Raw genomic sequence first — 10,020 nt, 5'->3', positions numbered from 1 at the left:
TTCCCTTTCCTCGGTATGAAGATTCCGAGCTCCGGGAAGAGAAGAACAACGGAAGAGGAAGCTTGAACGAAGAAGACATAGACGGAGAAAAAGAAGGAGAAGCTTTTGAGAAAGCTCCGCTCGGCTCAGCTAGGGAATACACACCTACTCAGCACCACCACCTAAGGCTCTAGAGAATCAGACCAAAAGCAAGGAGAGAATAAGGCAAAAATGAGAGTGAGTGAGAAAAGAGAGTTGAGAGGGAGAAGTGAGGAACAGCCACGGGTCTCACATTAGAAATATGTTTTAAATTTATATGCTCCATCTTTTTGCACCAAATCTATCTTTCATCTCCTTTGGCAATCAAACATGTTACATTCTGTTTGTCTAAATTTTCTAGATTAAACTCATAAAGATTATTCTTTCTGTAGTCGGTAAAAAAACACAAATTCATCATCTTAATTGTCTATAAATGAATCTTTGTCAAAAGATGTAGTATATCCTCTGTCAAAAAATTGACTTATACTAAGCAGATTATACTTTAATCCTTCAACATATAAAATAATATTAACAGTATATATAGAATTTTTATAAACAAAAGAAAAGAAAAGCTCGTTGGGCTGAAAAACTAAAAGGGCAGCCTAGGCAAATGTTAGAGCAACTTTTCTGAAGAAAGGTGAAGAAGGAAGTAAAGATTACAACCAAAGTACAAAGTTAAGGGAATTGGAAGGTCAGGGCAATGTTCACAATGCTTAGCAAGCATTTGATGCCTTCAGAGGCCAATTGATGGGGTTCTCAAAGTTGTTGATATGAGGAATTAGTATTGTTACCCTAAGAATATTTGTTATTCTCCCCTTGTTTTGGTTATATCCATTCACATGTACCTATACTTTCTTCCTTGAAGCAATAAAATCCCATATTCTCCATATTTTTTGTTTCTGTGTGTTTACTTCATTATTATATGCTAAAAGTGCAACATGCAATGTAAGAAAAGCAAGCAAATAAAATTATAAAAATAAGATAGAGTATTTAAATTACGATGTTTGATATTAAGAGTCATAAAGAAATGAGAGATCTTTAGCTAACTCTACCGAAGAAGGTATTAGATGTTGAAAGCTTTGAATTATACTAATCAGTCAAGAGAACCTATCTTATGATGCAATAATTTGAAAAGAGGTCAACTTGAGCACTCATGCTCGTAAGGGGTCAAAGGTCGGAAAAATGATGGAAAAGAAGGATGAAAAGTGAAAACCCATTTAATTTTTCCACTAAGGTCATTTCACATTGCATACCATGCATACATTTCATTAATCATGAACCGATCGAGCATTTATCACAACTCTTAAGTTTAAATTTTCCCTTACTAACTCGACTACTACGTCACTCTATTAATCTTTGAGTCCTCTTTATCGTGCTCTTAACTTTCAATATTTTGGATCCTCGAATCCACTATTTTCATATTTTGAGTCTCCGTGCTCTTAAGTCTCAATGTTTTAGATCTTTGAGTCTACTATTTTCAAATTTTGAGTCCTCGCGCTCACAACTCTCAATAGTTTGGATCCCCGAGTCCATGTTTTCATATTTTGAGTCTTTGTGCTCTTAACTCTCAATGTTTTGGATCTCTGAGTCCACTATTTTCATATTTTGAGTCCCTACGCTCATAGCTCTCAATAGTTTGGATCCCCGAGTCCATTGTTTTTTCATTTTGAGTCCCCGTACTCTAAACTCTTAGTATTTTGGATCTCTCAGTCCGTTATTTCCACATTTTGAGTCCTCCCGCTCACAACTCTCAATATTTTTGATCCCCGGGTCCACTATTTTCATATTTTGAGTCTCCATGCTCTAAACTCTAAATGTTTTGGATCTCTAAGTCAACTATTTTCATATTTTGAGTCCCTGCACTCATAGTTCTCAATAGTTTGGATCCCTGAGTCCATTGTTTTCACATTTTGAGTCCCTGTGCTCTTAACTCTTATTATTTTGGATCTCTAAGTCTGTTATTTCCACATTTTGAGCCCCACACTCTTTATTTCCAATATTTTGGATCCCCAAGTCCATTGTTCTTTTGATTTTAGGATCTCTATGGTGCTTTTAGATCCTTACACTTCCCAATTTATACTTTAAATCCTCATGATTATTTATTCTCTAAATGGTGAATACACACATCCTTTGTCCTAGAAAAATTGGAGTTAAAATATTTACTTATCTTTTACTACAACAATATGAAAATTACTATTCATATTCTTTAGTAAAATTTAAGTAAAAATCTTAACTATACCTCTGATTTTTCCTTTGCCACTTCCTCCGAACGAGATTGTTCTTTCATGAGGTTAGATGTCTAGGAACATAAACCTCTCTTCCATCATGTGTTGTGAGAAGCCATTGTCTAAGTACTAGTATGATCATCCTCTCTTTTTTCCACCAAGGATATCTAAAACAAGAAGTATTTCAGATTTTGGTACCCAAATAATTTTGGGTCCTTTTTTGTTAGTACTAGAGATGGCAAACAAATTTGTACCCGTGGGTAATACCTGAACTCGTCTCGACTTTGACGGGAAATACCCGGTTTGACCGGGTACGGGTATGGGTAAAACTCGATAAATTAAATTGGGTACGAGTACGGGTATGGGTATATACATACCCGCCCCGTACCCGTACCCGATTTAATTATATTAAAAAAATTTAATATTTTATTATGTGTAATTATTTATTATAATGTGAAATATTTATAGTTGTGTAATTATTAAGAAATCTCTTGATTAAAATATGAAATAAAGAAATAATCTAATTATAATTATAATATAATAGAAAAATAATTTAAAAATATTATGTATTTTTTTTTTGCAAAAAAAATAATAATTTTTTACGGATACGGGTACGGGTATACCCGATACCCAACAGGGACAGGGATGGGGATGAAAATCACATACCCGACAGGTACGGGTACAAGTACAGGGATAGGTTTGTGTAAGATTCTTAAGTTGTACATTTTCAACTTGCAATGTTGTAACCTTGGGTAATTCATTACTCATGATCTTGTTTTTGAGAGTTTAAATCTCTCTGATAATGTTTGATAGATCATTCTTGAGTTGTTCATTTTATGTTTATAACAGTTTACATTTTTCTTTAAATTTCTTGTACTCAAGGGTGATCATGTGAGAGTTTTCCAAGAGAGTTTCATAGGACACTCCTCCTCATCAAAACTATCAAAAGGATGAATCAGAGTCAGAATTTATCTCTAATATTGTATTGTTCGTATTTTCCATAATTAAGACAAATGTTGGCTTTTTAATCACTTGAATTGTTATTAAAATTGCTAACGAAATCCTCCAAGGTGGTCGTCACACCCTTCTTGGCATTCTTTTTTTTGGTCCACTGTTTTCTGTGTAGGAAATTCCAACCTTCATATATATGTCAAGGTTTCTTACACTTATAGCAGATGATCTCTTTATTGTCTTCCTGAACAAGTTTCTTATACATGTTTTTCTTTTTATGGAAGCTCCTCAGTCTTCCTTTCTTTTGAGCAAGTTCTTAAACATTTTGGACATGAGAGATATCTCATCATCTGTGAAGTTCTCAAAACTTTCATGTGACATGTTGTGCTTAGATTCAACCTTCTAAGCTTTACCTTTGTCTTTCCTCTTGTTGGTTTCACCAATCCTTAGAGCAGTAGAATCATTTTCCTTGAAATGATCCATGTTGTTCAAATGGACATCATGAACTCTTAGGGCTCCTAAAAGTTCATCTAGTGTAAGAGTCTTGAGATATTGAGCATCTAATATACTAGTGACCTTTGGTTTCCAAATATTTGGAAGATTATCCAAGATCTTGAGATTATTCTGAGCTTTGGAAAACTTAGTTCCCAAAGATTTTAACCCATTTAGAATAGTTTGGAATCTTCCAAACTATTCATCAATGATTTTGTTCTCCTTCATAGAGAACAACTCATAATGTATTTGAAGATTAGTTGCTTGTCTAAACCTAATGTTTTCAATACCTTCATGAGTTATTTTGATTGCTTACCACATTTCCTTGCAGTTTTGTAGCTATAGAATTTGTTGTATTCTATTCTAGTCAAATAGCAAGTTAAGATATATCTTGCTTTTGTGTTGATGAGTTGTAGGAGTTGTAATCCTCATATGTGTATTCACTCTCTTCCTTGGTAAACATCACCTCCTGTGATGATCTTCCAAAAAGCGATATTGGGTAGACTTGATGTACATATCCATCTTATCCTTCCAATATGGGTAGCCTTCTCTATTAAAGGTTCGAGGCCCTGTAAGAGAAGCTCCTTCAAGCAAATACTAACCTTCACCACTTCCCATCTTAGGGTCTTTTACTTTAGCACAGTTAGATGCTTAACCCCATCAAAGGTTGAGCTTTGATGCATAATTGTGGAGAAAAGACAGACATTAGAAGGAGGAATTGAATAATGTCAATCAAAAACTCAACATGTTTTAAAACAACGAAGTAGTAATAAGAGTGCAACTGAAGAGATAAGTAAGAAGAACACACAATGTTTTATACTGGTTCGTCTCAACCATCGAGACTATGTCTAGTTCTTGATCAACTTGATCAAATTCCACTATCTTTTACAATTTGCCTCTTCAATTCTTTTAACACAAAGCCTCTCTAAGGTTCAAAAAACCAAGTATTCTTTGAAAACAAAACCTCTTTGGGCTTTAAACAACTAAGTCTTATTTTAAAGTCTCTTCAGGCTCAAAATAATAACACTAAGTTAAAGTATTAGGTAAGTTAACAATGTTGTTTCTTACTATTAAGACATGATACAACCTATTAAGTACAATATTTCTTATAGAAAAAATGAATGTATTTTTATATAGGTAAAGAAATGAATATGTTTTGTCATCATTTTGAACTTCAAGTTTCTGTATATAGGTGTTTCATAAAGATGACTATTGTGAATCCTTGGACATCTCTCACAAACTTGTTTCGTTTGTCTTTATCTTCATTTCTTGTAGAGAAAAATATTTGTTAGTACATTAAATGCTTGTATTAAATATGTTCACCAAATTGTCATTTCTTATCTAGTCAAGGAAGCTACTTATAACCTTTTTGGTACCGATATAGAGGAACCATGTGTCAGTCTGAAATAGCTTTTCTTGCAACTTTTCGTACTTTACATATTATGCTAGTCCTTTTTCTGACGGAAAGCATATTTTTAATTCTTTTAGTGAATTGTGAGTATCGAAGAAGCCTTTTCAATTCAATTTGCTAAGGAATCATGTGAACAATATAATTTTGTTATTAGACATCATAAATGATATAAGTTAAGAGCATTTATCTTACAGATGAAGTGTTTCATCTGAGACTTAATGTCAAGAGAACCCATTGCGATATATCAAATTCGTCTTAATGATTGATCTGAAAACTTTTCTCTAACAAAATTTTTATGTTTGTTATTACTAAAACTTAAGATAGATGAATAGTATCAAGCCAAAAATTTTATGGGTGACATGGAATGGTGAAGCCTTCAAGGCTTTTACAACACTAAAACATCCCACGATTACTCTTCTTATTTTAACTCTTCCATTTTTTAGATGAATGATAGATGAATAGTATCAAGCCAAGGCTACACTAAGTAAATGCTAAGAATGATAACACTTAAATTATCATCATATATACCTCCACACAAGGTGATTCAAGAGTGTATATATGATGATTAACGGGCCAAACATCATAGGCAAGTATTGAAGAAAACATCAAATAAACCCAGAGTCCAACAACTCATTAACCCACTATAGAGGCACAGTCGTGTCTCTATCACTGACCCTGATATCTAGAATGCCTCCAATGCTCTCTCTTACCTTGATATCCATAATGCTCATGTCTTGCTCTCAGTTGTCTCCTCTACTATTCCCACCATCTATCTAGCAACTTCAGCAGTACTCTGCCTTCGATCCAAACGTAAAAGACATCACAGAAAAATACCCTTAGAACAAGGAAAACATACATCTAACAAATGGACTCTTATAACACACCAGAACAAAAATTTTCGTACCTGATGCCCACTATTTTTGTCATCTATTGTTGCATGAATCACATTATACGCCTTCAGGTGGACACAGCTCCAACATCAAACCCACCGTGGCAAGGATTGCTTCATGCTTCTCTTGGCCAGGCATTTCTCTTATATCAACACCTTCATTCGCCATTGTGACTCGTGCCAACATAACAAGTATATGCATAACCATCGTGACTCTGAAGTTTTTCCATCACTTACCCAGTCTAGCCTCAAAAGTGTCGTGTGTTGGAACCTATGCACTAGTGGATAGACCAACGATATATCCATACGCACTAAAAGAATCATGATACAATAACCAAACGCCAAAAGGCCATTTGCATCAGCGTTAAAACAGGAGGCACTAAAAGTCAATTTAAGGATCATATTTTTATTAAAAGTCATTTTTCAAATATATCAGTCAATATTAGATTAAATAATTTAACATCTCACAAATCAAATCAAATTAATTAAATTGGCTTATATTTCTTTTTTTTTTTTGTGTCCAACTTGAGGCTTACTAATTAAATTCAATGTTGATTGGTTCAAATATTAAATTTACACATTTAAAATTTGAATCAACCCGAAATAAATCAATTAATTTATATATTATTTTTATTTTTATTTTTTATTTGATTATAAAGTAGTTTATATGTATCATTTTGATTATTTTGAAGATATTTTTTTATTATAATTTTGTGAATCTTTTTAATTCCTTTTTTCAAATACTTAAATAAATCAAGAATAATTATATTGTAATATATTGAGTCATTTTATTGTAGTGCATTTGAAATCCTTAAACATATTAAGAAAAAAAAATCAAGAGAACTTATATTGCAAATCTATCAATTTACTTAACTTTGACAATATAAAAAATTAATTAATGTTAAAAAATCCATTTACTTTGAGAAAAAAATTATTTTTTAATTTTAAAAAAAAATTATTGGATATCAAGTGACTCAAATTGAACTAACCAAATCAACATCAAATTGATTCAATTTAGATTAAGCAAATGATTTATGAAATTCAAGTCAATTTAAATCAATTAAATTTAATTGGTTTGGATTGAAATTTTTACCCAAACCCAAACCAACTACACCCGTGAACACCCTTATTCATTAAAACCATAAAATAATGCAAACAAAATAAAAGTACAATATTAAATTTTATCATAAAAAAATTATGAGAGAAATGATTAATTAGGTGTGAGGAGTTGCTACGGTACCCTCAAAGATTAAGGGGTTTTAGTACATTCTCCTATGTAAACTCATAAAAGATAAAAAAAAATACTAATTTAATTATAAAATAAATTTTATAAAATAAAAAGTAAGACAAAATTATAGAGATTAAAATTATAAGATTTCAATAATATTATAAAACATTAAAAAATAAAAGAATTAATAAATAATAGAAATAAAAAATTATTATAATATAGAAATTCAAAAAATTAAGGTAAAAAGACAAAAATATTCATAAAAGATTATTGAAATTAAACTATTTAAATATATAATAATATTATTAAAAAGAAAATTAGAACATATAAAATAAAAATAAAATGACTAAATAATTTTAAAAGATGAAAGAATAAAATACCATAAACATTATATAAATAAATCCTAAAGCCTAAACATTAAAAAAAGAAAATAAATAATAAATAATAGAAATAAAAAATTATTAAAATTGTAATATAGAAATTCAAAAATTTAAAGTGGAAAGACAAAAATATACCTAAAAATTCTTAAAATTAAACTATTTAAATATATAATAATATTATTATTACAAATAAAATAAAAAAAAACATATAAAATAAAAATAAAATGATTAAATAATTTAAAAAATAAAAGAATAAAATATTATAAATATTATTTAAATAAATTATTGAAAATATGAAATATAAAATAAAATTATAATTACAACTGTACCGGTACCCTCTTAAATAATATGGGTACTATAGAATTCCTCTTAGGTGTGACATTCGTTTCAAGACACGAGGGTATGACAATTTAATGTCTTTAAACATTTTCTCCAAAATAAAAACATTAAATAAAGAATAAATCTCTATACCAAAATAACAATAATAATAATTGTAATTAAAATATTTTAATGAATTAACTTTTAAAGTTAATCATCAATACACTGTCAGTGTAAAGTTTTTTACACTGACAACCGATCATATTTTTTAATATATTTTATTTTATTTTTATTTTATTAAATAAGCAATTGACATGACACTATTAAAAGATACGATTGGTTGCGAGTGTAAAAAAATTTTACACTGATAGTATATAGGTGATTAACTCTAACTTTTATGTATCTCTATATCAATTTTATATTTTAGGATATATGAATGGTAACAACTCAAATCATAAATGTAATAAAAGCAAAATTTAATTAAAAATATCAACACTTTTTTTTTTCTTAATATAACCATTAAACTTTGATTCTCCATTAGATATGTTGAATCCTTAGAAAATTAAAAATTAAACTTTACTCTTTGTCAAATAAAGAAAATATAAATAATTAAATAAATTAATAAACTTCTCTGTTTTGTTGTCATTATTTTTCAATCATATTTTTGGACAAGATAAATATTTTAAAATATTATAAATATTTTTATTAATAACTAATTATAAAGTAATTGTCTTAGACCGGACGTTGCAAGTGTATATTTCATATACATAAGCAACTTTTAAACTCAAAATTTGGTTTCAATGACCATTTTATTTATAAAAAAAAATTGATGGTTTCCTAAAATAAACATTGGTGATGACTATAGATGGGAATAAATAAGGTCAAGTTAAACTTTAAATATATATGTTGGACATGTTCTATAAAATTAAAATTTAAGTCTGATCTATTATATATCATATATTATTTTTATTATAGATTTGGTCTATAACATTTTTAAAAGTTTTACTTGATCTATTAATTTATTTAAAAGTTTATTTTACATTAATAACGTTAAATAGTCCATTAATAAGTTAGAAATCATATTTTTTAAATTCATATGTGAGTCTTTTTATTTTATATGATAAAAAAGTATAGTTTATTTTATTATTATTAAATTTTAGAATTTAAAATAAAAATAAAAAAACTAACTTAAGAAAGACACTTCATGCATACCCATATATACTAATTAACATAAATTCACGCATATATTGTAATGAAAGAAGATAATTTTATCTTATATTTCATTTAAAATATTTTAAATAATATATAACATTTTAAATTCATAAAAATATAATTACTCTCTTAAAATCTTCCTTTCAAATTAAGAATTTGCTTACATTAATTATATGTAGATAGAAATTTAACCTACACTAAATTAAAATTATCACTATAAAGGTGTGTAAGTATAAATCAATAATTTCTTTTAGTCAAAGTTTGAATACTAACCAATTAAAAATTGAAAAGCATCCATTTGAAAAATTCAAAAGGTTAGTCATAATAATAATAATAATAATAATTATTATTATTATTATTATTGTTTCTCAATACAATTTACCTATTATTATAGAATAAATTTTTAATCAAAATCTTTGACTAACCCGTATTCTATAATTAATATATATAATACATTAATACTTTCTAACCATTATTTTATTGTTCAAACACTTCCATTGCACAAAATTTCACTATTAGAAGCTTAGGCAGTATTTTTCAAAACAGATATGAAGTTCCTGTATTATTTTTCAGTTATCATGCTTGTTCTTTCCATTTGTTTTGGTGTGCACTACTTTTCACAAATTGAAAATATTGGTTCTAGTTAATAATATACACTTTACAATTTTTCTTCTTTTACTAATTGACTAATTAGGTATATGTTGTGCAGGAAATCAGATGCAACTATCAAAAGCAAAAGTTTGTCAAGAAATATTGTATGACAGTAGCTGTGGTTCGAAAGGGGTTGGTTGTGACCTTGATTGTAAATATTTTCGCGGACCATCAGCAAAAGGAATATGTGATTCAATTCAGAATTGCATTTGCCATTACAGATGTTAAACTTTTGTCTAGGACAA

The sequence above is a fragment of the Cajanus cajan genome, chromosome 10 (genome assembly GCF_000230855.2).
Source record: "Cajanus cajan strain Asha chromosome 10, NIPB_CcT2T_4, whole genome shotgun sequence".
In the NCBI taxonomy this organism is placed as follows: domain Eukaryota; kingdom Viridiplantae; phylum Streptophyta; class Magnoliopsida; order Fabales; family Fabaceae; genus Cajanus; species Cajanus cajan.
Note: the sequence above shows the minus strand (reverse complement) of the source record.